Here is a 27,891-nt window from a genome sequence, read left to right as displayed (position 1 = left end):
GGGTCTATCCCCGTTTTAAATTTCTGTTCGGGTCAATCCCGATTTTAAATTTTCTGTTTGGATCAATCCCATCTTAAAGTCTTCATTTCAAAAAAAAAAAAAAAAAAAAAATCTGGTAAAGAGGTCAGTCCTCGTTTCAGAAGCGTCCGTCGTCCGGATCGTTCGTAGCCGAATAACACAGGTAAGTATTTGGTGTCTACTTCTTTGTCTCAAGTTTTTTCAAAACTCAGACAAAGAGGGGCAAACTGTAGACACCAAATTTTGGTGTAATTTCATTTACTAATTATTTTTTAGTCTGTGCTCGTTTTTTTTCCACTTTTTAGTTTTTAGTTTTTTAGTTTTTTATGTTATTATTATTTTTAAGTTTTTAGCATAGAATTTCTTGAAAATGAAAAAAGGAAAAGAATGAAAATGGCAAAAATAGGTGGAAGTGTGTGCATGTTGAACAAGTGTACAAAACAATCATGGGACAAGTGATTAAGGAATTTGAGGGACAAGTGTCCCTTTTGTTTAATTGACAACACAACATTTAGGAGGACACTTGTTTAGCTTAGAAGGGAGGTTTGAGAATTGGAGAAAAAAAAGAAAAAGAGGCCACGGATGGGAGAAAAACAGAAAAATGAGAGCTTGAGGGGGGAGCTACGACTAAAAAAAAAAGGGAAAAGATTGAAAAAGGCTTTGGGGGTTTTGAGGCTGAAAAACAGAGGGGCGGATGAAGAAGGGGGAGCAACGGAAAATTAGAGGAAAAAACGGAGGAGCTGGCGGCGGGGAAAAAAGAGATCTAAAAAAGAAACAGGGATAGAGGGAGTCTCGGCTAAGGTTTGGAGGCAGAATGAAAACAAAAAGGAAGAAAGCAGAGTGGGCGGCGGAGCAAGGAAAAGAAACAGGGGAGAGTAGCTATGGAACATTGAGACCAAAAACAGAAAAAGCAGAGCAAGAGGGATAGAGAGCCGGGGAGTTAACGGCCGCAAAATCTGAAAACAAAGAGGGAAAAAGAGTGAAGGCTTCGGACAGGCAAAAGAAAGAAAAAGAAGACAGAGCAAAGAAAAAACAGGGAGGGAGGCTTCGGCTGAACGGAGGAAGAAACGAGCTTTGCCAGGGAAAGAATTGGTTGCAGCTATCAAAGCTTCACAGAAATGGAAGGAAGCCCAATCCGCCTCCCAAAAGCTTCACGGTCCCTCTCCTCAATCTCCATAACGAAGCCACAAGCAGGCCATTTAGAAGAACTTCGGGCCAGAAGCAAGAAGGGAAGGCCGCCCACCGAAATCCATTACCACCACCATTGAAGCTCATTGAGATTAGCACTGTAAGTCTTTCTCCCTTAATTTTCGAGTTTCGGTTCCAGATTTTGTTTGAAGATCTTATTGTTCATTTTTCTGATATTGATTAGTTGCCCATAGCTTTATATGTGATTTCGTAATTGTGTATGTTTTGTCTTCTCGCTAATTGGGCTGAAACATGGTGGAGATAAAAATTTTTTCAGTTCTCGTCCGGCTTTTGGAAATGGGTTTTCCGTGATTTCATTTGGTGCAATTTTCCTGTTAAATGGCTTCATTTTTGAATACACATGCTGCATACGTTGAATGAGCTGAATGGCTTGATTTCTGATAAATTTTGGGCCGATTATAGCTTTAATATAACAAAGAATTGGTGAATTTTCTAATGCTCCCAACCTGTTTGATGAAATGCTTGACGGAAAATTCTAATTGAATGGTGAACTTTGTTGCATTTTTTCTGTACGCGAGGGAAATAATATGGTCTTTGTGAAAGCTTGAGTCCAAGAAAACAAGTCTGGGAAGATGAGTGGCCTGCATTTTGCTTGTAAATAAAATCTGGTAACATTTTCAGAAGAAAAGAGCCTGAGCATCGCGAGGAAGACGAACTGGGTTGGAGAAATGTTTATTAATTTGCAGTTTGGCCCCCTGCTCTGTGATGAAATCACATTAAAGCCTGCATAACTTCTAAATTTTGTTCAATTGAGTCATGACTTAAACACAAATTGACCCCTGGGCTTTACTTGTCTTTAATTTCGACCCCAAAGTCTTCACAATTCATCCAATTAAGTCCCTATTTTGTTGTGATTGAACCCCAAATTCCCTCCTTATTCTGGTATGGCCCAAAAATCTGGAAAATTGAACTAATTTTGCCCTCTTAAGCTTAATCCTCTGTTTGCATATTTTATGTGATTTCTGGATAGATTAATGCTGTGATTTAATGCATAATCAAAGCTTAGTAATTTTGTGTTGATTTTATGATGTTGGGTACCTGTGAAAAGGTAATTTGGGTTGAGAGGTTATTTTGTTTGGGCTTAAGGAAGTGATTTAGTCTATTATGTTGATGTTTTGACTTGGGCTCAGGAAGATGGAGCCCAACATATCTGATTGGGTTTGTAAGTATGGATTTAATTTGTTTTGTTTGGGTTTCTGGTTTGGGTTTGAGAGGTGAAGCCCATCTGTTCTAGTTGCACTTTGTCTGGGCTTAAAAATAGGCTGACCTGCTTACCTCTTAAAGTTATCGGTTGGGCCAGGAGGGACTTTGGCCCAAGAAGTGAATAAAATGGCCCAATAGCCTGGTCCATGAAGAAACCAGAAAATAATTTTGCAAATCAGTCCCTGAATTTCTCCTTAACTGTGCTGTGGCCCTGGATATTTTCAACTTCTTTCAATTGGATCCTTAGATTAATTGCAAATAGGTCCCTGAACTTTATTTTTCTTTAATTTTGGCCCCAAAATTTTGTCAATCTTTGCAATCAGGTCCTTTCTTCTGTTGACTTCTTAAATGTGGATTGTTGACATGATTCAATTGATTCAAATTCATGCTTATTTTTATCATTTGTGATTATTTGCCAAATAGATTGGTGCCTTGACCCTTTTATTGTTTTGAAGCTAATATTCTTTTCATTTCACAACTCAAGGGAGGTAACCTCTATCTCCTTGATTTTATCTTTCCTACGTGCTCCTACGTGTTATGTGAATATGCATGTCTACGTTGCTTTCCTTGCCTTTCTTTGATTCCTTTCATTTATTTTATTTACTTTTGTGTTTTTATTTAAGTTATTCTTTATGGGGTATGTGTACACCTCTTGGCTTGTAATAGTTAGGGATTCAATTATTTTATTCCTTTTCCCCCTTTTTAGATTGTAGTAGGGTCTCCCTAATGTAATAGATAGGGCTTGGAGGAGCATTCAATGAAGACCTATCGAAGTCATGTGCCTAGCTAGCAAATGTAATAGTTAGGGCTTTAATTGTCTTATGTGTCTCGCATGCTTAGTTACTACGTGTTAATTTGCTTTGTTAGGGCCTTGCATCTAGTCGAGCATGCTAAATGTTATGTGCTATGTGTTTATAAGTGTTTGGCATGTCTACTTGCTTTCCATAGTGTGGATGAATGGAATGGATGAATGTACGTCACCACACTAGTCCAACGCTAGTCGGAATTCATAGAATGGGCTAGTCCAACGCTAGACCCTTAGGGATTTCCCCTCATTAGCATATCATTTGCTTGTTCACTACATATCATGCATTTTTCCTTAGTTTTATCATCTGGCATGCTCCTCGAGCCCCTTTTCCCCTCATTTTAGGATTTTTGCATCTCATACCAGTTATAGGGTACATTTGCGTGAGAGTCCCCTTCCGATAAGGGAAACGAGCGAGTGTGGCTACTCGATAGCCTTAGCACGCTAGTTTCGCCTTCTAATCAAAGGGAAAATCAAGTCACGATTTAGGTCTCCCCGTACCCAATATGCATGAATTCCCTAGACTCATGCATTCTCAATCCACTCTATCATTACACTTTCACTTTTGTCTCATTTGCACACATGCACCTTTTTATCACTTTCACTTGCACACGAACACTTTTTTTATCTCCACTTGCACACGAACCCTTTTATCTTCACTTGCACACGAACAACTTTATCTTCACTCGCACACGAGTACTTTCATCTACATTTGCACACCTTCACTCTTACCTTATTACTTTTATCATTTTTTTACTTCACACAAACTCACACTTTCACATGGCATGCATCCCACTCATTTTTCACGTCATTTAGGTTTAGGTGTGACCTCTCCAAAAGGATCATTATTGGGCTTCACAATTAATGTGATTAGCACCACTCAACCTTTGAAGAGAAATTTCCCCCAATACCCCTAGGTCTAGGTTTTTGCATTCATATAGACATATCCAATATGCAATACATACCTTGGGTAGAAAACTAGGAAATGTAAGGTTAAGTCGCGCAACTAGCCTTGGCTAGGTCAAAGGGGTGCCTTGGATTCTATCCTTGCCTTCCCCTTTGTCAAACGTGACCCCCGAACCTTTTTCTTTGGCTTACGTGGACTAGGAGTCGTTTTAAAAAGGGTTTTACTACTTTGTCTTTAAAAAACACTTTTTGGGTGACTTGGTACACCCCAAATCTATACCAAGTGGCGACTCCGTTTTCATATTTAAAAAACCCTTTTTAAAATTTCATTTCGCCAAATCGTCGCTTTCCAAAGTCCCATGGCCTTTTTACTTTTCAATTTGCACACGTTCACACCACACTACACACACACCACACACTCGATTCGAAAAGTGGGGCGCGACAGATGGGATTGACCAGAGAAAGAAATTTAAAACGGGACTGACCCGAACAAACTTTAAATCATGGGACTGACCCGAACAAAATTTGAATCATGGGACTGACCCGAACAAAATTTAAATCATGGGACTGACCCGAACAAAATTTGACGTGCTCACTAGTGGGACTGACCCATGTTTAGTGGCGATGCAAAATGAAATACTTACTAGTGGGACTCACCCACGGCTAGTGGCGATGTAAAATGAAATGCTCACTAGTGGGATTGACCCACGGCTAGTGGCGATGCAAAATGAAAAGCACACTAGTGGGACTGACCCACGGCTAGTAGCGATGTAAATGAAATGCTCACTAGTGGGACTGACCCACGGTTAGTGGCGATGCAAAATGAAATGCACACTAGTGGGACTGACCCACGGCTAGTGGCTATGTAAATGAAATGCTCACTAGTGGGACTGACCCACGGCTAGTGGCGATGTAAATGAAATGCTCACTAGTGGGACTGACCCACGGCTAGTGGCGGTGTAAAATGAAATGCTCACTAGTAGGACTGACCCACGACTAGTGGCGATCTAAATGAAATGCTCACTAGTGGGACTGACCCACGGCTAGTGGCGATGTAAATGAAATGCACACTAGTGGGACTGACCCACGGCTAGTGGCGGTGCAAAATGAAATGCTCACTAGTGGGACTGACCCACGGCTAGTGGCGATGCAAAATGAAATGCTTACTAGTGGGACTGACCCACGGCTAGTGGCGGTGCAAAATGAAATGCTCACTAGTGGGACTGACCCACGGCTAGTGGCGATGCAAAATGAAATGCTTACTAGTGGGACTGACCTACGGCTAGTGGCGATGTAAATGAAATGCTCACTAGTGGGACTGACCCACGGCTAGTGGCGATGAAAATGAAATGCACACTAGTGGGACTGACCCACGGCTAGTGGCGATGAAAATGAAATGCACACTAGTGGGACTGACCCACGGCTAGTGGCAGAATAAAAGAAATGCCGGTATGTATGAAGAAACTGTATAAGATTTACTTGGAAAATTATCCGAAAATTTGCCCCAGTGCGATGAACTGGTCAGTGGGATAACAACCGAGCCTGCCTAGAAAATCGGTCAGTGGGATAGCACCCGAAAACTTGCCGTGAGAAATTTTCAAAAAGAAAATGAATTTGATTTGTCAAGAAACAAGAAATTAAATTTGATTTTCCAAGAAACAAGAATTTGAACTTGATTTTTGATTTTTGACTTCTTTTTTTTTTTTTGAATTTTTCTGATCTGATTTTTAGTTTGAATTTTTCTTGATTCTTTTCTGAGAGAATTTTTCCAAAAATAATTTGCCCCAGTTTCCACCAATTATTGTGCAATCGATCAATTGATTTGCATCATGGTATGGTTGCTCCTCCTTGAGGCCTTGATTCGTACGATTCTGACTTATACTTCTTCATCGATTTCAGCCATGGATACCTGCACAGTGGCTTGCCAAAGTACAACATGCACTTCTTCATTTTAAAATATTGCAACTACTACTCATGGAAAGAGCAGTGTGATTGATTTGAAAGTACATTACTTGGCTCTTTGACGAAATCCTCAAATGGACTATAAAAAATTTGCCCCAGTGTGGGCTTATTTTGCGAAATCTTACAAATAAAAATTTTGCCCCAGTGTGGGCCCATTTGATTGCAAAAATTGATTTGGATGCCTCTCCATTTATTTCAACAAAGAGAACTCGCACTTTCTAAAACTTAGAAAGTAATCATATATACAACGTGAAGAAATTTGAGCATTGAGTTTGAACTCATGGAGAAATTTTTTGATGAATCTCTCAGAATAATACCAAACTACAGAAGATTTCTTCCTCACTTTTAGCATCTGTGCTTAGAGTAGCGGGTCACCACTTCTTGTTGGCTCATCTTTCAGGACCAGTCAAGTGGGGCGTTATTTCTGATTTGGAAATGGGAGGTCAAGATTTGTCTTATTCTTGTGCCCAAATTGTATGTAATCCCTTCAATACCACATCTTAGTGAAAGCAAATAGTTTGTCACCCCTATTTCTTAAGAAAACGTAGTCAACATATAAGCTTTATAAGCTTGCAACATATGGGTAGAAACGATAGCTAAACATGTGAAAACTGGTTATACCCTTATGATCACAAATGATTGATGGGTTTCTTGTGAGCATAATCCTCACTTTGGGTTGTCATGAAGGAATAAGTCAACGATGGATTTTATGAGATTGTAATGTGGCTTGAAACGATAGTTAAAGAAATAAGACTTTCAAGGACATTGCACCGAAGATCGCATTTTTCCCAAAATTGCCCCTATTTTGAACTCAAAGATCTCAGACTTTGTTTGCATTTTTCTCATCATTCACCAGGGACTTCAGCGTCGAATTTTTCTGTATTTTTCTTGCATTTACTTTTCTTGCTTTGCTTTTGCTTCTTTTTCCTTTTCTTCGACCTGGTGGGTTTTCACATGATGAGTAGCATCAACTCCATACCCAAGCAATTCAGAAATACAGCTAAAATTTTCCGGCATCAGAAATTTTCTTGACAGGGCCATTGCAAAGAACAGAAGTCAGGACTTTCGGCTCTTGTAATGGGGTCCGGTGGGGTGCTTAGAAAAGTTAAGGCTTGAAAGCGGATTTCAAAAGCGGTTTGAAGAATCTGAGATAGCATTGTTGCGCCAACCCTATTTTAGGGTTAAATCAAAGTTTGCCCCAGTTCATTCTCCGTTGAGGCTTTTCTTTTCATTTTCTTTCTTCTTTTGATTTTTCGGCCTTCTGCCATTTTTTGAACTTTCATAAAATTTGCCCCAGTTTATTTTTGAACTGAGGTTCTCTTTTCTCTTTTCCTTTTGATTTTGTTGCATTATCACTTTTCACTTCTTGAAACTTTTCCATTTTCAACTCGAACTTGCCCCAGTGTGGGGTTTGCGATTCTCAGGGGTTACCAAATGAAGTATTTTATTCTGAAGGTTCAAAAGGGAGAACTAGGGATAGAATGTTTGATTGGAAAAGAAGAGGGTCTGACTTTTATTCCGTTCCTTACAATAACTCTGAAAGGAAACTTTCATTAATGCAAAATTTCTTGCATGTATCTGAATTAACTGACTGAGGAAGACCCTTGTTCATCCATATCTGTGAAACATAGGCGATCCACGTGGAAAAACCCTTCCTTTTTCTTTCCTCTTTTTCTCTTTTCTCCTTATTTCAAAATTGAAACCCAGGTAGAAACAAATTTCTCCAATTTGTGGTTTTCTCTTCTCTTTTTTCTCTTTTCCTTCTTTTTTTTCCAAAATTCCCCAATGTGGGGTGCAATCATAAGTGCATTCGAAAAGAACCACCTATTTTGGCTCAAATGAGGATGCAAGGGCGTAATCATTGTTTAGGTTGTAGAAACGACGGCCAAAGCATCATTCTTACGCTTCATGACAACCAAAGTAAAGAATAGCTCATTGAGAACCCATTCCCTTTTGAAAATTTTTCCAATGTAGGGTAATGATCATTCAGGCCCTTATTTTGAAACGAAATTATTCTTTTCAGGCTCAAATGGGAGAGCAAATGATAAAATCTGTATAGGTAGAGAAACGAATGCTCAAAGTATCATTCCAAATTTTCAAAACAAACAAGAATAATGCACATTTTTGCTTTCACTTAGATGTGAATTGAATTGGTTAGATACAGTGGATATTTTCAAGCAAAGATTGCCCCAATTTGTAATTTATCAATCAATGTGACTAATTTTTGGAGGGGGCAAATAGAGGCGGGCGAAATAGGAATTGTACAGTGAAGGAGAAAAAAAAAAAAAGGTATCGCATTAGATTTTTCGAGACAGACCAATCAGTTTGAGTGACCTCTTTTATTCTCGAACACTCTTATTGTGTAGCTCAGATCACCAATCTAGTGTGAATATTCAGGCAGGAGGTTGAAAAATCCCAATTTGAGTCTTGAAATTCATCATGAAATCTCTTAACGAGCTCAATAAAGAATGAAATGTAGACGAATATATACAAAACAAATAATTGTCTAAATAAAAGCTTCATTATTGCCAATGTTTGAGAAAATTTTAAAAACAATACATATGAGAGAAAAAAAAATTTCTAAAGAACTCCTTTACACATGTATACACACTTTTCTCTCTTAAAAGTCCCCTTTTCCTTTGAGCAAAGAAATCTCTTAAATGCTTAACACGAGCGCTTTCAGATGAATTTTCAAATTCACATTGTAGGGCCTGCCCAAGAATCAAGTAATACTTGTAATTTTCAAACTTTATCAGATCAGAATTGTTATCAGATAAAGAAAGGTATTTTCACCTTATTGAAATATTTTTATGAATGCAGGGGGGAGGGAAAAATAAAAGGAAAATACCCAGAGTTAGTAAGCAAGATTGTAAAATCGGTATGCATGTCCTATGGGGGAGCCCTTTTATGCCAAGGGTAGGCCTAGCATGAAAATGCAATCCTCTAGGGTAGGCACCATACAATACCTGATGAACCCGATCAACTGATTGAGTGAAAAATGATTTGAAAAATTTGGCCAATTTGGAGTGAGAAAAAACATTTGCTCTAAAAATGAGGACAAAGTGCGAATAGATTGCTTACTTTGATCAACACATGATATGTGAAAGAGAGCTTACTCTTGAAAGGATTGCAATGCCTCGACTAATTTATTCAGTGAATTTTAGACTTAAACCCTAAAAAGGAATAAGCGGGTCAAGAGAATAGGATGAAATTGACAATTGATTCAAAATTGACTAGATTACCTTAAAAAAAGGGTAAAATGGTCAAATGCATTGAATGAAATTTTATTCAAAATTGAATGGATAACCCTAAAAATGAATTAAACTAATCGAATGAATTGAATGAAATCAAACAGATCGAGTGACATGATGATTTATTCAAAATCGACCGAATTGCCCTAAAAATAGGTAAACTAGTCGAATGGATCGGACGAAATTGATGATTTATTCAAAATTGACTAGATTGCCTTAAAATGGGTAAACTTGTCAAATGAAATTGAATGAAACTGATGATTTATTCAAAATTGATTGAATTGACCTAAGAATGGGTAAACTAATCAAATGAATTGAACGAAATTGGTGGTCTATTCAAAATCGACTAGATTGCCCTAAAATGAACAAATTGATAAAATGGACTGGATGAAATTGATGAATAAAATGGTCCAATGGATTGAATGGAATTGACAGCTTATTTAAAAAATCAATCTATCCACTGGTAAATTCAAAAAATTTATTGCGATGCATTAGTCTATGAGCCTTATAAAATCAAATTTTGGCCTCAATTTATTTATCGTCTCAGTAGTGAGGGATTATTTGCAAATTTCTTCAAGTTAATGTCCTTTAAGCAAGGGATTTTTACCAACTATGTTAAAAATGGCCAAAGAATGATTGTTAGATGCTCATATTCTAATGTACCAAAGATTGCCCCAGGGTCATGGAAAGGATCGGATCCTATCTTACCTTGTGCACTACCCCTTTGGATGGTACAAAAATATAAACGTGCAAGTCTCCTTGGATTAAGTATCCGAGACACGAGGTGGCTTATTCCTAACACGGGATCCCCTAAATGGCATTCCATTTCTAGGGTTTATGCATGATGCCATTTTATCAAAGCGCGTAATATACAGTACACAAATGAAATGTGTCCTAAAGGAATCCCTTTATATGCCAGGATAGGCCTAAAATGATATGTCATTAATTTATGAATGAAATATACCAGAATTTCTAAACGTGCAATAGCCTATCGATAAGGGTAGGTCCTAAAAGAGGATCATGCCAGACCTCTTATTTTCTAGGGCTGATGAATGCAATGGACACAAAAACCAAGAAAGGTTAGTTCAATTAAATAAATACACATAACACATTGTAGCAACGAGATAAAGCAATAAAATCAATACAAAGAAATAAAGCAATAAAAGGGAAAAGGGGTTGGATCCCTCCCCTCGTGAATAGTGTCCCTAATAGGGTAAGACAGACTCTATCATAGGTAAAACTACCATGGAGGCATGAGGTTGGGGCTCACTAATGCATCTAGACTCAATAGGTTTTAGGTCCCCGAGCCTTCAGACTTGGAAACCAAGGGTCATCAATCCCAAGGTTCTTTGTCGGTGGCTCGAGCGATTCCCCAGACATTGCTACGCACACATCGTGTCACGGCTACATGTCATGAGTGAATCTATCAAAATCCTCAACCTTCGACTAAAAGCTAAAGGCTATGAACCCAAAGCTTAAAATGGAAGATTGAGTGACCCCTCGGATCAAGCTACGCACACATCGTGTCACGATCACAAGTCCAAGTGAGTCGCCTAAAATCCTAATAGGGTGGAGTGGCGTGACAAGCCATTAAAAGAAAAATAAATGAGGGGTAAAAAATTAAAGCGTATGCACGTATGCTAGTGCTCGTTTGGAGGGGAGGGATCAAGAACCAACGCGAGGCTCTAAGGTTATATCCCCCACCCAAATGCAATGCAAAGCGCGGAATCACATACATAACCATCTATCCATCAAAACAATCGTACGCCAAATGGGTGAGTGAGTGAGTTGATACGCACGAAATGTAAAAATCCTAATAAAAGGAAAAAATGCAATCCTAAACATCCAAATATAATATATAAGAAGGTTAAAAGAAGAAAATAATCGACTAAATCAAACTTGCTCGGACTCTCTAAGGTCCCCAGTGGAGTCGCCAGCTGTCGCGCCCCATTTTTTATAAGAAAAATAAATAAATGGTTTAAAAAGTAAATTTTTGATTTGAAAAATGAATAAAAAGCACGGGTCTACATGGGACTTGAAAATGCGACGTTTTGACCCAAAATAATAGTTTTAAAAAGGGTTTTGAAATAAAAATCGGAGTCGCCACTTGGTATTGAGTTAAGGTGTACCAAGTCACCTAAAAAATGAATTTCTTAAAGAAAAAATAGAAAAAACCCTTTCTAAAACGACTCCAAGTCTACGTAAATCAAAGAAAAAGGTTCGGGAGTCACATTTGAAGAGAGGGAAGGCAAGGACGAAATCCAAGGCACCCTCTCAACCTAGCCAAGGCTAGTTGCGCGATTTAGTCAAAGATTTTCTTATTTTACCCTTAAGATTTATCACATTTGGATGCACTATATGAATGCAACCCTAAACATAGGAGGGTATCGGGGGGCAAAATTTCTCTTCAAAGCTTGAATGGTGCCAATCACATTAATTGTGACGCCCAATGCGGATTCTTTGGAGAGGTCACGAATAATGCAAAAAATATGAGACTCTAAGAAAATAAATAAAAAATAAAAAATAAATATACAAATACACATGTTTTAAAGGAGTGCATCATGTCGGGTACGGGGGACTACTGTTCGTGACTCAATTTTCCCTTTAATAGAAGGAATACGAGCGTGCTAAGGCTAGAAAAGCCAAACTCGTCCATATCCCATATCCAAGGGGCTATCTCTAGTCTAATCAGGCAAAATGCACTAATCTACCCCCTAATTTCCTAAATGAGATGCAAATCTAAATGTTATATATGCATAGGAGTAAGGGATATTTTATAAGGGAAAATATTATGTGAAAATGATAAAGATCCTAAAAAATGAAAAAATATGCATGAAGTGTAATGTAGTCATACAAATATGATCTAGCGAGGGAGTGGCCCTATTGGGTCTAGCATTGGACTAGCCCTTAGCATGATGGACAATTTCATATAACATGTGATTCATGATCATCAAGTAATCAAGTAGATACTTAGCACGCAGCACGTAAGCAATACAAGTTGATTTCATGGGAGCATGTAATTCACGGATATCACATAATCATGTAAATTGGAAATCGAGTACACAGATAATCAAGTAATCAGGTAGTCATGTGATTTGATAAACGGTTTACGGTTAATGGTTAACGGTTAACGGTTGAGTAGTCTCGGTTAATTGACAAGTATTTGTTATATTAATAGGCCACTATTGGCCATTAACCCATTTTACCATGTGAGAGTCGAGAAGATTCACTCCAATGACGTATGCAGCCATAGTATACCAATTCATGTTATTCAAGCATTTCCAGGCATGAGTTACTCATCTCGAAAGAGAACGAGTGCGATGAAATACACACTTGACTCTATTTTTCAAAACCAAGTAGGCTAGCAAGCAATCTAGCAAGTTAAGCAGGTACCGAGTTCTTAGGGTCATTTGATATGGTTAATCATTTAACCAATTCATGTAAATATGCAATTCAAGTATACATTTCTTAAATAGGCATGAGTGTGGTAAATACTTAACACATAGTACTTAACACTTAATAATCATGAATAAGCATGTCCTAGACTTATTCAATTACGTATTCCTATATGGAACACTCACCTAATTCAAAGCAAACAAGTGAGTTCTTCAGCAAGCGTTTAGGCGTCCACTCTGAGTTCCTCTTGAAGATCCCCTCGGGCGCCTGAGCAAACAATAATCAACTACCACTCAATATCACTCTAATAATCAAGGAAGATTGTACACTAGTACAATCAAAGAAATTAACGCGGAGACGAGTCTAAGAGTTCGTGTAACTCGAGGTTTAAAAATGGGGTTTTAAAACACAAGACAACTCTGATTTCTATTTCTGAAATCAAATGTAAAACGATCAAATGATAGTGAAGGAAAATGGAGAGTTCGAAACCCTTAGTTTCCTTTAAGTTAGAAAATTCCAGATTTAACAAGCAATCTTTGAAAAATCATATCTCACTCTCTACAAGTCCAAAATTGGAAAACTTGGTACTATTGGAAACCTATTTGAAAGTACTAAAAGTTCTTAGAAGACACTTTTCTATGATTTTAAATGGAAGATAGTAAAAAATGGGCTCAAAGTTACTATTTCAGAGTACTTAAGGTTGTGTCGGGGTTGGATTTTCGCTAACTTTGGAAATTCGGAAAACTTCACACGTTGCGAACCAACCTCTGAAATTTGTAAATCAACTAGAGTTGCAAGTAAGGTTTGGAACAGAACAAGCAGACCAAGAATCGGAGTTTCGAGCACCGAGATACGGTAGCTCAAAGTTTGGGAAAATTCGAAACTGTTGAACAAATTTCCAGATTTGAGTTTCTGACTTTGGGACTTTAGTTAGGTATCGAAACGGACTTGAATTAGTACAAAATTTGGTAGTATAACACTCTTATATAAAGGGTATCCATATATCAAATTTCATGGAAAAATTCCTTCGGGAAGGTAGTCAACCAACCAACTAAATTTTCGAAAAATTCCTAAGGTAAAACTGCCTTGAGCTTTTCGTTCTTCATTTCCAAACATTTGGCCCAGAAAATTCCTTCAAACTTGGTTCATTTGTGTAGGCAAAGCCTAAGGAACATTCATGGTACATTTACTAAGTGTTTATCTCCAAGAAACTCAATTGACAAGTTCACACCAAGTCAAATATCAAATCTGCCCAGAATTTAGGGTTTTCAAGAACAGGGCAGGTTTCGTATTTTGATCACAAATCACTCAATTCAACTTGGAATTGAGCATGGTTGGTGGCGTTGGAAAACACATTCACAAAGCTTCAATTTCTCAAAATAAATCGTTGAAATTCAGCACACAACTAGCTCAAATTCGTGCCTCAAATTGCAGCTTCTGAACTTCATTCCAGGAAAACAGAGAATCTGGACAGTCATCTTTAAATGGTTGGTACGGGCTGCTCGGATGGAATATAGGGTTGCATTTTATACCGTTGGAAAGCTGGGAATGTCTAGTTTCAAATGCCACTGACGGCACTCGATTTCGATTTCGGAGAACAGAGTTATGGACGAAGCAAGCAAGCTGTCTGAGCATTACAGGAACAGTTTTCCAGATTTACTAGCTTCACGAAATTAATCCATTTGACCAAACAAACCTCAATATTTTTCAATGAAATTTTATACACCATCTATACAACATATAAACATCATATACCAGCCATTAAACCCTCAAGATTCTGCAGAAATAGGTACGTTCAAAGCAGGGGCAGAATCGCAACTTTTTACTCCATGCACTCCTTGAAGTTTCTACTAGTTATGCACCATTAATCTACCATTTTGAGCACTAAACCAACATTAAATCCATCATCAAGCATGAGATCAGCCCTCAAGACAAGGGGGGAGTTCATAGATGTGACAGCCCCACTTCCCCTTAAGGCGAACCAAAGGGTTCGGCGGACCGCCTGCCCAGCTCTCGCCGGGACTCAGTCGATCACTTCCATCCTCGAGCAAAAACCAGATCCAGCCCGTACGAAAAAATATGGCAATGATCCAAAAACTTAAACAAAACTTATATACATTACCATCTCAAAAGAAGTACAACCGTCGAATATACAAAAGTTCCCAATCCACCATACAACCAGCCCGTGCCAAGCACTAGGGTGAGAACCATTGCAAAAAAACATAAGTTAGACCAGCTAATCTATACAGATCTCTCATCCTTGCTTGCCTCCCCCTGTTAAGGAATACAAAACTAAAGGGATGAGCTAAAAGCTCAGTGAGGTTCCGAACATATAAGCAACAATCCAACCCATACCTTAATATAGAAATCAAGAATTCATGTAACATGTACAATGGAAAGCAATAATAACACATACATTAAAAGGATACGGGCTCACAAGGAGCCAAATGTTCCCGCGCGCGCTCGTTCTCCTGATGGTCAGAAATATCTAGGGTTTCATAAACCAAACGCAAAACTAAACTAAAAGGGTTATAAAATTTTGCGGCAAAAAGCACTTGGACCAAAACTAGCCTTCAAGTAAAATTTCGGCAGCAATTCCTTTGTGTTTACCTATTTTCCAGCCATCATGGCTTCATTATTTCCTCAAATCAGTCCCAACATCTCGTACAAAAATAAGCTCATTTCCAAAAACCGTTCACTAGGCTTAAAGTCATTCAAGTACAAAATTTAGCTAGGAAATGACCGGATATGAAAGTCAAGCCCTAAACTATTCAAATAAACACAATAAGACTCGATTACAAGTCATAAACCAATTCTACATACTACCAAAACAGGGTTCCCTAAGCATACACAAACAATAGAGGAAACCAGAAAAATCCGGAAATGATTTAGCTTTAACCCTGAAAAAAACAGTTTTTCACATCATTTTGCGTAATGGCACCAAAGGCACAACGAGTATCGGATGAAGGTGTAAGATACACCCTTTCGAAGCTAAAAGACAAGGCTACAACATTACAGAAGGTCACTCAACCCAGTTTTGAGTGCAACCAGGTCAAAAATGCAAAATACTATACCAAAACCGTAAAACAGATTCATAGAACGCATTCTAGCGCAAACATCATAAAGCAGGCTATCCAAGTCCAAATCCAGAAATTCCAAAACCAGCTGAAAGCTAAGAAACAGGGATAAATTTCATCAGAAGACCTCAACAACCAATTCGGAAGCAATTCCAGCCAAAACAACCAATTACAGGCGCAATTCTTACATTCGGGTAAAACCAGAACAGCAATAGTAATTTCGACTCTTCTCATTCTACGCTACTCCGATTGACCTGAAATTTTGTAGGCACCTCTAAAATGTCATTCCCTACAACCTTCATGTTTTAAGTCAAGGCCAATTCGGCCTCTATCTATGAGCTATAAATTCAGGCAGAATGTAACCATTAGAACCCTAACTTTTTTCAATTTTCTTCCAAACCAGAAATTGGTTGCAATTATCCACTTTTTCCACCTTCTAGAGTCATTATATACCATTTCCAATCAGCATAGATAGCCACACAATCATGCTCATATTAAAACAGAAAAATCCCCAAAAATAATAAAACTTCATCACTTCAACCACAAATCAAGAAATAATCCATAAACTTGCATCTCATACTACCACTAATCATGATTTAAGCATCAATTAAGGGAGGAGGGTGGTTCTTCACAACTCACCTTAGAAACAAGAGAGAGGGAGCAATAGGTCCTCTTAGCTTTCCAAATAACTCCACAAATCAACTCACAAACACTAAGTGAAGAGGTTTTATGGAGAGATTGCAAGATTAAATGGTTAGATTGTTGAACTTGAGCAAGATTGAAGCCAAAAATTGAAGAGTTTTCTTTCTTTTCTTACCTTGAAGAAGTCGGCCAAGAGGAAGAAAAAAATGAGGAATTTTGGTGAATTTTTAGTTATTTAAGTCAATTGGTAAGACATGGAATAGTAGTCAAATGGCCCACCCAATAGCCAAGTGACACTTGTCACTTAATTTAATGCTTGCCTAACTTTTGTCTCTCTCATACCAATCCACTTAGCATCCTCTACTTACCTCTTAACACCCGATAAATTAATTCCAGTATCCAAAACTTAACCTAGTTGACCGAATTTTCCCGAACTTTTCGCACTAGTGGGTCCCACGTCCGGTATATGCTCTTAATTTCTCAAAAACTATCCGATACTAGAAAAATCATCCAAAAATTATATCTGCTCCTTACACATATCTAGAAATTTTCCTAATCACGAAAATGCAAAAAAAAAAAACAAGCCATGAAAAATGTGAAAACCTAGAAAATGCAAATTACGGGTTTTCACACTCTCTCCCCCTCAAAAGAATTTCGCCCTCGAAATTTACCTTGAAAATTTAAAGTAACCAATGGCCTGTACCTTCTTCGTCGTCAGAGTCAGAAGAAACGAGGTTCTTCATTTTAGTCCCTTCTCTACTTGACGGTCCAGGATCGGTCTTGGTTGGCTGCTGGGTTCCTTTCTTTTCGTGCACTAAACCCGGGCAATTAGCAATCAGATGCTCGGCGCTCCCACAGCGCAGACATCTCCTCCCCTTTATCCAACAATCCACTTCAATATGATTGGATTTTCTACAATAACTACAATTTGTCACACCACCCGCTCCACGACCCCTCTTAGCAAATGGTCTTCCAGCTTTACCCTTTTTCTTTGCATGGAAGATCTTCAGTTGTGGCCTTGCAATTCCTGTCTTTTGAGCTTCCTCTGGAATCCCCATAAAAGTACTGCTTTGTGCCATTGCTACGGTCTCCTTGGAAATCTCTTCGTATTTCCTCTTTAGCTCCATGTTTTGGTGTAAGAGCTCAAGTTTCTCCGAATACTCTTGCTTCCATCGCCCTTCCCAGTACTCGGTTAGCCTCCTTTGAACCTCTATTTCGTCTCGGAGAACCGCGATTTCTTGATACGTATCAACCCAATATGTCATCGTACGGAGTTGCTGGAACTCAGATGCTAGCCTGTCGGGCAAAACAATGGGTCAATTACATTCCTAAGTACAAGTGGCATTCTCGGTCCTTGTCTAGCTATTGTTTCCCTTTTCTTCTCTTGGTTCTTGGCCTCGCTTAGTTCCACGGCCACGACCACGTCCGTGACTCCGTCTTCTTTCCATGTTCTAGATATTATATATATATGCATTTTTTTTTCTCTCTTTTCTTTTCTCTTCCCCCCAAAGATACTTTAGTAAATAAACATAGCAATAGGAAATTGACTAAAGTATCTAAAATTGAGGCCACCAATTACACAAGTAAACATATATGCACATAACACTCCACATATCAAGGAAACAAATGATCAAACATACAAATACGTATCAAATCAGGCAATTATTCATATACACAATTATACAACCGATGGCATGTAGTAACAATATACGAGCGAATCAAAAGAAAAGGGATATATCGTCCCAAACCTTGCTAAAATAACCCCGTACGGTCTCTCACGTCACTTATTATCCAAATGAAATATCCATTAACCTCTTGTACTCATTCCAGTCGAACAAAGCCTATTCATGTTCGCAAAATGCAAATCTCACATACGTAACACCGCCTCAACTCTGGAGTACTCAGGCACAAGAATCTGAAATAAGACAATTCACCTCTCAGGCTGGCCAGTCCCAAGAGTAAACCATCTACAATCGAAATTCCTACCAGACGTACCGATCTATGATCCTCAGATACCACAAGAAAAGTTAAGGCCTATAACATTCACAATTCAGAGCTTAAGCTCGAACGAGCACTTAATCCTTCATACCTATTCACTACTTAGTCAAGGCTCACTCCGCGCAGAGACCACGCGAAGCAGGCTCTGATACCAACTGTGACAGCCCCACTTCCCCTTAAGGCGAACCAAATGGTTCGGCGGACCGCCTGCCCAACTCTCGCCGGGACTCAGTCGATCACTTCCATCCTCGAGCAAAAACCAGATCCAGCCCGTACGAAAAAATATGGCAATGATCCAAAAACTTAAACAAAACTTATATACATTACCATCTCAAAAGAAGTACAACCGTCGAATATACAAAAGTTCCCAATCCATCATACAACCAGCCCGTGCCAAGCACTAGGGCGAGAACCATTACAAAAAAACATAAGCTAGACCAGCTAGTCTATACAGATCTCTCGTCCTTGCTTGCCTCCCCCTGTTAAGGAAAACAAAACTAAAGGGATGAGCTAAAAGCTCAGTGAGGTTCCGAACATATAAGCAACAATCCAACCCATACCTTAATATAGAAATCAAGAATTCATGTAACATGTACAATGGAAAGTAATAATAACACATACATTAAAAGGATACGGGCTCACAAGGAGCCAAATGTTCCCGCGCGCGCTCGTTCTCCTGACATTTCCTCCTTCCTTCAATCTTTTGAAAAGCATTTGTTTTTTTTTTAAATGAAATCCCCGCACATTTGATCATGCATTTCATTCACCCCCTTCCCAGCCATTGGCCGGGCTCCACCAGACTTCAAGGTAATACTCGAGTATACCGACGTTCATACCCAGGGTCACCATATCGCCCGACCGAGTCCGCTTCTGGCTCGAGTCGATCGGTAACGAAGGGCAGGGCCCAATTCAGCCATAAGGCTTACATCATGCGCAGCTAATATTTCAATCATTAAATCCTTGAAAGTTATTTAGGTCGAGTGCGATAAAGTACACACTCGCCTAGAAAGCTCGTTTTGGAAATCATTAAAAGCACTTAACACGTTCTCAATCAATAGTACAAGTCATGAAGTCAAGAAAATATAACAAACAAGGAACACTCACCTAACTATGCAAAATAACGTGCAAAATATCCTTCTGGATAGTATCCTTAATCACCGAGAAAACCTAAGATTGAACGAGAAAGAATATAGCACAACCAATTAGGTGAAATCGAAGAAACCCAATAAATGATGAGTAAAACGCATAAAAAATGACTTTAAAGCGAAACGGGGCATTTGGACTGATGGTCGGAAATATCTAGGGTTTCATAAACCAAACGCAAAACTAAACTAAAAGGGTTATAAAATTTTGCGGCAAAAAGCACTTGGACCAAAACTAGCCTTCAAGTAAAATTTCGGCAGCAATTCCTTTGTGTTTACCTATTTTCCAGCCATCATGGCTTCATTATTTCCTCAAATCAGTCCCAACATCTCGTACAAAAATAAGCACATTTCCAAAAGCCGTTCACTAGGCTTAAAGTCATTCAAGTACAAAATTTAGCTAGGAAATGACCGGATATGAAAGTCAAGCCCTAAACTATTCAAATAAACACAATAAGACTCGATTACAAGTCATAAACCAATTCTACATACTACCAAAATAGGGTTCCCTAAGCATACACAAACAATAGAGGAAACCAGAAAAATCCGAAAATGATTTAGCTTTAACCCTGAAAAAAATAGTTTTTGACATCATTTTACGGTAATGGCACCAAAGGCACAACGAGTATCGGATGAAGGTGTAAGATACACTGTTTCGAAGCTAAAAGACAGGGCTACAACATTATAGAAGGTCACTCAACCCGGTTTTGAGTGCAACCAGGTCAAAAATGCAAAATACTATACCAAAACCGTAAAACAGATTCATTGAACGCATTCTAGCGCAAACATCATAAAGCAGGCTATCCAAGTCCAAATCCAGAAATTCCAAAACCAGATGAAAGCTAAGAAATAGGGATAAATTTCATCAGAAGACCTCAACAACCAATTCGGAAGCAATTCCAGCCAAAACAACCAATTACAGGCGCAATTCTTACATTCGGGTAAAACCAGAACAGCAATAGTAATTTCGACTCTTCTCACTCTACGCTACTCCGATTGACCTGAAATTTTGTAGGCACCTCTAAAATGTCATTCCCTACAACCTTCATGTTTTAAGTCAAGGCCAATTCGGCCTCTATCTATGAGCTATAAATTCAGGCAGAATGTAACCATTAGAACCCTAACTTTTTTCAATTTTCTTCCAAACCAGAAATTGGTTGCAATTATCCACTTTTTCCACCTTCTAGAGTCATTATATACCATTTCCAATCAGCATAGATAGCCACACAATCATGCTCATATTAAAACAGAAAAATCCCCAAAAATAATAAAACTTCATCACTTCAACCACAAATCAAGAAATAATCCATAAACTTGCATCTCATACTACCACTAATCATGATTTAAGCATCAATTAAGGGAGGAGGGTGGTTCTTCACAACTCACCTTAGAAACAAGAGAGAGGGAGCAATAGGTCCTCTTAGCTTTCCAAATAACTCCACAAATCAACTCACAAACACTAAGTGAAGAGGTTTTATGGAGAGATTGCAAGATTAAATGGTTAGATTGTTGAACTTGAGCAAGATTGAAGCCAAATATTGAAGAGTTTTCTTTCTTTTCTTGCCTTGAAGAAGTCGGCCAAGAAGGAGACAAAAATGAGGAATTTTGGTGAATTTTTAGTTATTTAAGTCAATTGGTAAGACATGGAATGGTAGTCAAATGGTCCACCCAATAGCCAAGTGACACTTGTCACTTAATTTAATGCTTGCCTAACTTTTGTCTCTCTCATACCAATCCACTTAGCATCCTTTATTTATCTCTTAACACCCGATAAATTAATTCCAGTATCCAAAACTTAACCTAGTTGACCGAATTTTCCGGAACTTTTCGCACTAGTGGGTCCCACGTCCGGTATATGCTCTTAATTTCTCAAAAACTATCCGATACTAGAAAAATCATCCAAAAATTATATCTACTCCTTACACATATCTAGAAATTTTCCTAATCACGAAAATGCAAAAAAAACAAGCCATGAAAAATGCGAAAACCTAGAAAATGTAAATTACGGGTTCTCACAATAGAGCCCACCCATTTCATTTTACACCATAAACAAGACTACCCACATGTATGCAAGTGTTTATACGCGCAATTGAACCTCCATAAAACAAGATTTCGGTAGTTGATCGTTACCTACTTGTGTGGTGAACAAAGTCAGAATATTTGGCCTTTCTTAGCACAAGAAAAATCGTGAATAGCAGCTCCTTTTCTTAGCTCAATGGGATCTCGAAATGTTTAGTTAAGTGTAGTTCGAATTTGGAGTGAATCGGAAGAGGTATGATGAAGATTTGATGTAGTAAACTTGGTCCTTTTCTATCTTGATGGCCGGCCGTTTGGAGCTCAAGAGAGAGAGAGTCTTGATCAAAATTGAAGCTTCCAAGAGAAGCTAAAATGTGTGGCTCACAATGGCCCAAAAGTCAACCTTCTTCCCGCACGCGCACACGCGCGTTTCGTGCTCGATTCTACTCGAGTTTGTTTCACTAGTGCACTAAATCTCTAATACACTTATATTCATATTAATATTATTCACTCTTAATAGTTTAGAATGATTTCTCAAATCTCCAATTTACTGCTCCGCCTCGATATACGTGAACTTTCATTTTTCGCGCGATACGGCGAAATCTCCAAGAATTGTTATAACGATAACTTCACTAACTAATACTTGAATATTTAAATATAAAAATACCTATTTTAAGACTAGGGTACAAGTCTCCAATTTTTCCAAGCTCATAGTATCCTCAAATCGATCACTGTCTCCAAACGCGTATTCACTATACTCACTATACGAGTTTCCAAAATTAATTTTCGTAACAAGTCATTTTAAAAATACATGTAAGTCATAGTTCCATGTAATTGGATCTAAAAAGGTTAGAAAATAACATTCGGGGTAAACGGGCATTTAAATATTTAAATAAGCTCGTAACAGGAATCTGAAATAAATAAATTTTATGAGTCCTCACGACTTTTCTTAATGGGATGACGGTCTAAGGTTTGAAAAAGAGAGTGTACGAGAGAGAGGAGATAACAGCTGGACAATTAGAGTGACGGCAGGATAGCGGGACGAAAGAAACCAGAGGAGAGAACAGCGTGAGAAAGATAGGGAGGATGGCTGGAGAGAAAGAACGGCGGATGAAAAAGAATCTGGGACAGCTGAGGAAAGACGAGCATAGGTAGAGTCTTGTGACGGCAGAGGAAGTGAAGAAGTAGAGTGGCGGCAGAGTGAGGAAGAAAGGAGATTTGGGGTTGAAAGGACGGTGCTGCGTTATCAACACTGTTCTCCTATTGACGTCCTTCGAAGGCCTGGCAGAATCATCCGAATACTTTCTTGGTCATTCCCCGACTCATTTTGTGATTAAGGTAATATCCTTATCTCTTAGAATTAGAAACTGTTTACTTTAATTGTTGGTTTGCACCCTTTTGCTATCTGCTGGTTCAGTTGTCCCTTGTAGTCTTTCATTTTCGTTTCCGTAGTTTTGGTTTAAGTTTGGATTTGGGTTTATGATTCACAGTGAGACTGTTATGCTTGTTTGACTTGTGTGATGTTTGCCGAGGTTGAAAACATAGCAAAGCTTCGCAGTTTTGCCTCTTGTTACTGTTGACTGGGTTTGTTTAGCGTTGGGTTGTATGATTGCGCAACTTTGTTAGACTGGAGATGGGTTTGTGCGGTTTGTGAATCTAATAGAGTAAACATAGAAGAGTTGCAAAATTTTATAGATTTCGCATGACCTCTTAGTCTGTCCTTTTGTTTCTTTACTTGAACTCTCGGTTTGATGGCCATTAGAATGTTTGATAATCCTTCTTGCTGGGGTTTAGATTTCCTTGGGCAGAGCTTTGTATATAATGTTTGCTGCAATAAGCTTGAAGTTGTCGGTTTTGTTGTCGCAACTTTTCTTTTCATTTTTGGGTCCAATGTTTGATAATGAGTAAGTTTGCAGTGTTTGGAGGGTGATTTTTCTTTGCAAAAGGTTTCGATAAACCAGAAGCTAGGAAAGAACTTGTAGCTTTGACGCTCCCTATTTTATTCCTCCTGCATTTTTGCTGTGCTTGAACCAAACTAAAGTTGCATGTCTTTGGGTTCATAGTCTAGTTTCATTTATCTACCTCAATGGAACGATTCAATCGTGTGCATAATTGACTTTACCGCAAGTTTCACTCCTTTCTTTGCTGCATTTCTAGTCTAGTTGATTTGATTGGATCTTCTAGGATAGATGATCATGTTAATGACGATGGGATAAGTCCTAGCACTTGGGTTTGGTTGTCCAATAGAGTTTGTTTTGAGTTTCTTGCGCACAAACACATCCAAGCTGAAGTAAAATAAAAAGCTGTGTTCATTCTTATGACTTGCTGTGTTCTTTCCCGCAACAGCCCACCAAATGGGTTTGTCACCTAATTTACTATGTGATCTTGTGTTAGAAAGAGGAAGTTGAATCGCTGGTGTTGATTTTGTGTGTTGTTGGTCCAAAGGCACATAGATTAGGCTCGAATGTTTGCTGGAAATCAAGTTCCCGTAATGGCCGAAAAATGCAGAATGTTGCTCTTCGATGCATGCATGAACATGTTACCAAAATTGCGCTTTGCTCCCCTTAGCTTCTACCTATGCTTCTATGGCCCGAACAATTGAAAAAATCAATCAAATTGACCCCTTTAACTTCTTTAATTGTTTCAATCAGGTCCTTGTTTTTTCAAATTTCATGAATATGAATTGTTTAGTTTATTTGAATGCCTTGAGTGATTCAATTTCATGTTTATTTCCATTTCATGTGATTATTTTATTAATTAAAGTGATGTCTTGACCTTTTCTTTGTTTTTGAAGGGTAAATAAGTAATTTCACCCCATTAGGGTCCCAATTCAAGGGAGGTACACTCGATCCCTTATTTCTCATTTTATTTGACCCTATGTGCACTTATGTATTTTATGTGTGTAATTGCATGATTCTGAATGTTTTATTTTATTTTCATTCATTTATTTCTTTAGTTATTTAATTTTACTTTAATTTAGGCGCTTATTCTAATGTAATTATTTGAAAGGCATTTAAATGCCAAGTTGTAATAGTTAGGCTTGCTTTGCTTCATTTTATTTCACATTCCCCTTTTAGATTGTAGCAGGGCCTCCCTTTTTGTAATAGATAGGGCTTATGTGCTATGTGTGCCTACATGCCTATGTGTTTAATTGCTTTCCCTAGGCTTTTGCATCTAGATAAGCATGCTTATGTGCTACGTGCTATGTGAAACTATGTGCTTTGCATGTCTATTTGCTTTAGTATTATATCTTATTATATGGATGGAATGTACGTTGCCGTGGCTAGTCCAATGCTAGTCATGGTTTTCCCCTCGAGCTCACAAGTCCAATGCTTGTGAAGAGCGTTAGTAAAGGGTTAGTCCAATGCTAGACCCAATAGGGCCACCCCCTCGCTAGTACATACTTGCATGCCTTCACTACATTTCCATTCATTTTTTCTTTTAGTATTTTTTACATTTTTTTTGCATGAACCTTCACCCTTTTCCTGCATTTGAAACATGATCTTTAGGATTTTGCATTTCACTCTAGTCATTAGGGTCATTTGCCTGATTAGGTTAGAGAGTTACTCTTTTGGTAAGGGGGATGGACGAGTTTGGCTACACACAGCCTTAGCACGCTCATTCTTTTTCTAACCAAAAGGAAAAGCAAAAGTCACGATTTAGGGTCTTCTCGTACCCATCTTGCTCGCATTCCTCTAGGGTTCATGCATTTCATTTATCCACTATCATTTTGCACTCTCACTTCATATTCTATCCCTTTTCCCACATTTTTCACTTCACACAACTCTTATTTTGCACATTTTCAGTCTACCACTAGCACTTTACATACTACCACTGAGCACACATGCACTTCACACTATCACTTTACATACCTCACTTTTCACCCCCATTTGTACATTCCCACTTACACACTATTATTTTTATTATTACTTTTTTCACTTCACACAAGCTCATGTTTTCGCATTGCATACATTCATTTCACTCATTCTTACGTCATTAGCATTATTCGTGATGTGAGAACCCGTAAAACCCTAATTATTTTCCTAGGGTTTATTTCCCCTTAATTGCATGTTTTCTGCATTTTCTGGCTTAGAAATATTTTCTTAGTGAATTTTATGAGCAATTATAGTTTTAAGATGATTTTCCTAGCATTGGAGAAATTTTAGAAAATTAAGAGTAAATAGTGGACGTGGGACCCACTAGTGCGAAAAGTTCGGAAAAATTCGGCCAATAAGGTTAAGTTTTGGATACTGGAGTTAATTTATCGGGTGTTAAGAGATAAGTAGAGGATGTTATTTGGATTGGTATGAGGGGGAAACAAAGAGATAGAGATTCATTTATGAAGTAACAAGTGTCACCATTTGATTGGTTGGACACTATTCACTTTTTGACTTTTTTACCAAGTGATTAAATATCTTAAAATTTCACAAAAATCACCATTTCTTCTCTCTCTCATGGCCGAACCTCTTGCAAGGAAAAGGAAGAAAACTTCTCCAAGTTTCAAGCTTCAAACTAGCTCAAATCTTCCAAGAAAATTACTTAAACTAGTTTCTACTCCATAAATTCCCTCTAGTTGGTGCTAGTAAGTGATTTGGTGAAATTTTTTTGGAGAAGCTAAGGTGTCCACAATCCCTCTCTCTCTTGATTTCTTGGTAAGTGTTGCTTGAACACCCTACTACCTCTAATAATGGTTATATGATGCTTAGAAGTGGCTTGAGTGTTTGAAAATGTGATTTATCTCTTGATTTGGCTTGTTTTGGTGAAGTTTTTATTTTATTGGGAATTTTTCTGGTTTAATATGATCTTGATGTTGGGGGCTTGTATGATGAATTGTAATGGTTGGAAATGACTCTAGTGAGTGTGAATTGTGGTTAAATGCAATCAATTTTGGATTTGGTGTGAAAAATGGAAAGTTAGGGTTCATAAAATCCCAATTATGTCCGGTTTTAGATCACTGGGTTAGAGGCCGAATTAGACTTTGCTTAAAACATGAAAGTTGTAGGTATTGATGTGTTGGAGGTACCTGTAAAATTTCAGGTCATTTGGATTAATGTAGAATGAGTTATGACGAAATTACTGTAGCTGTTCTGCTTTGGACAGAATGCGAAAACTGCGATAGTAATTGGCCATTTTGACTGGTTTTGGTTTGGATTTTGAAGTTGGTGTCTTCTGATGAAATGTAGTTGGATGTCTTAGCTAACTTATGCCTTTGGAATTTCGGCATTTGGACTTGTATGGACTGAGATATACCGATTACAGTTTTCTGCGTTTTGCAAACCTGTTTTGGGAATTCTGGTATAGTATTTCGTATTTTTGACCTAGTTGGGCCAGGAACTGGATTGAGTGACCTTCTACATTGTTGTAGCCCTGTTTCATAGCTTCGAAACGGTGGTTCTTGCACCCCCATCCGATAACCGTAGAGAATTTTACACCATTACCGCATAATAAGGGCAAAACAGTTTTCTATTTGGGGCCAAGACTAAGGCCATTTTCTAATTTCTGGTTTGCTATTATGCTCATTTATGCATATGAAACCTTATTGGGGTTGTGGTTGGCATTGGTTTATGACTCGTTATCGAGTCTCTTTTAGGGCTTGCTTTCATTTCGATTGTTTCCTAGTTAACTTTTGTACTTGTACCACGTTGAGCCTAGCGAACGGCTTTTGGGAAATGAGATGAATTTTGTGTGAGATGTTGGGACTGATTTGAGGATAGAATGAAGCCTTAATGGCTGGAAAAGTAAGAGATTTAGGGGAAGTGCTGCCCGATTTTCTAGGCCGTTTGGTTCCTTTAAGTTGGGTTTGCCTTTTGGTAGAATGAAAGGCTTTTGGGTTGTTTGCACCTAGGTCTTCATGCTACCTTTTCGTTTCCAAGAAAATCATGTTTTGCACCCTTGCATTAGTAATTATTTGGCGAGGTATACGACTAGTAGTCGAGCCTCACATGTGCATTCTGTTTACTCGATTTTGGAAGTAAAACCTTCAATTGGTTTATTTTGATTATTTTAGGGTTTCTTGGCGATTAAGGCCAATCTGAAGTGAAACTTTTTGAAGTTGAATCGGTGAGTGTACCACTCCCCTTCATTGTTGTTTAACTTGATTTTGCTCTGCAATCTGTTTATTTGTTCGAGACGAGGGTGTACTTTATCACACTCGTTCTCTAGTCTGATCATATGCCAATTTACTATGCAAAAATTTGAATCTGTTATCTATGTCTGCATCTGTTCGGATTTCTATGACCTATGAGCTCAATCCTGTGGCTAAGTTA

This window comes from Coffea arabica, chromosome 3e (genome assembly GCF_036785885.1).
Source record: "Coffea arabica cultivar ET-39 chromosome 3e, Coffea Arabica ET-39 HiFi, whole genome shotgun sequence".
In the NCBI taxonomy this organism is placed as follows: Eukaryota; Viridiplantae; Streptophyta; class Magnoliopsida; order Gentianales; family Rubiaceae; genus Coffea; species Coffea arabica.
This window is presented reverse-complemented; position numbering follows the sequence as displayed.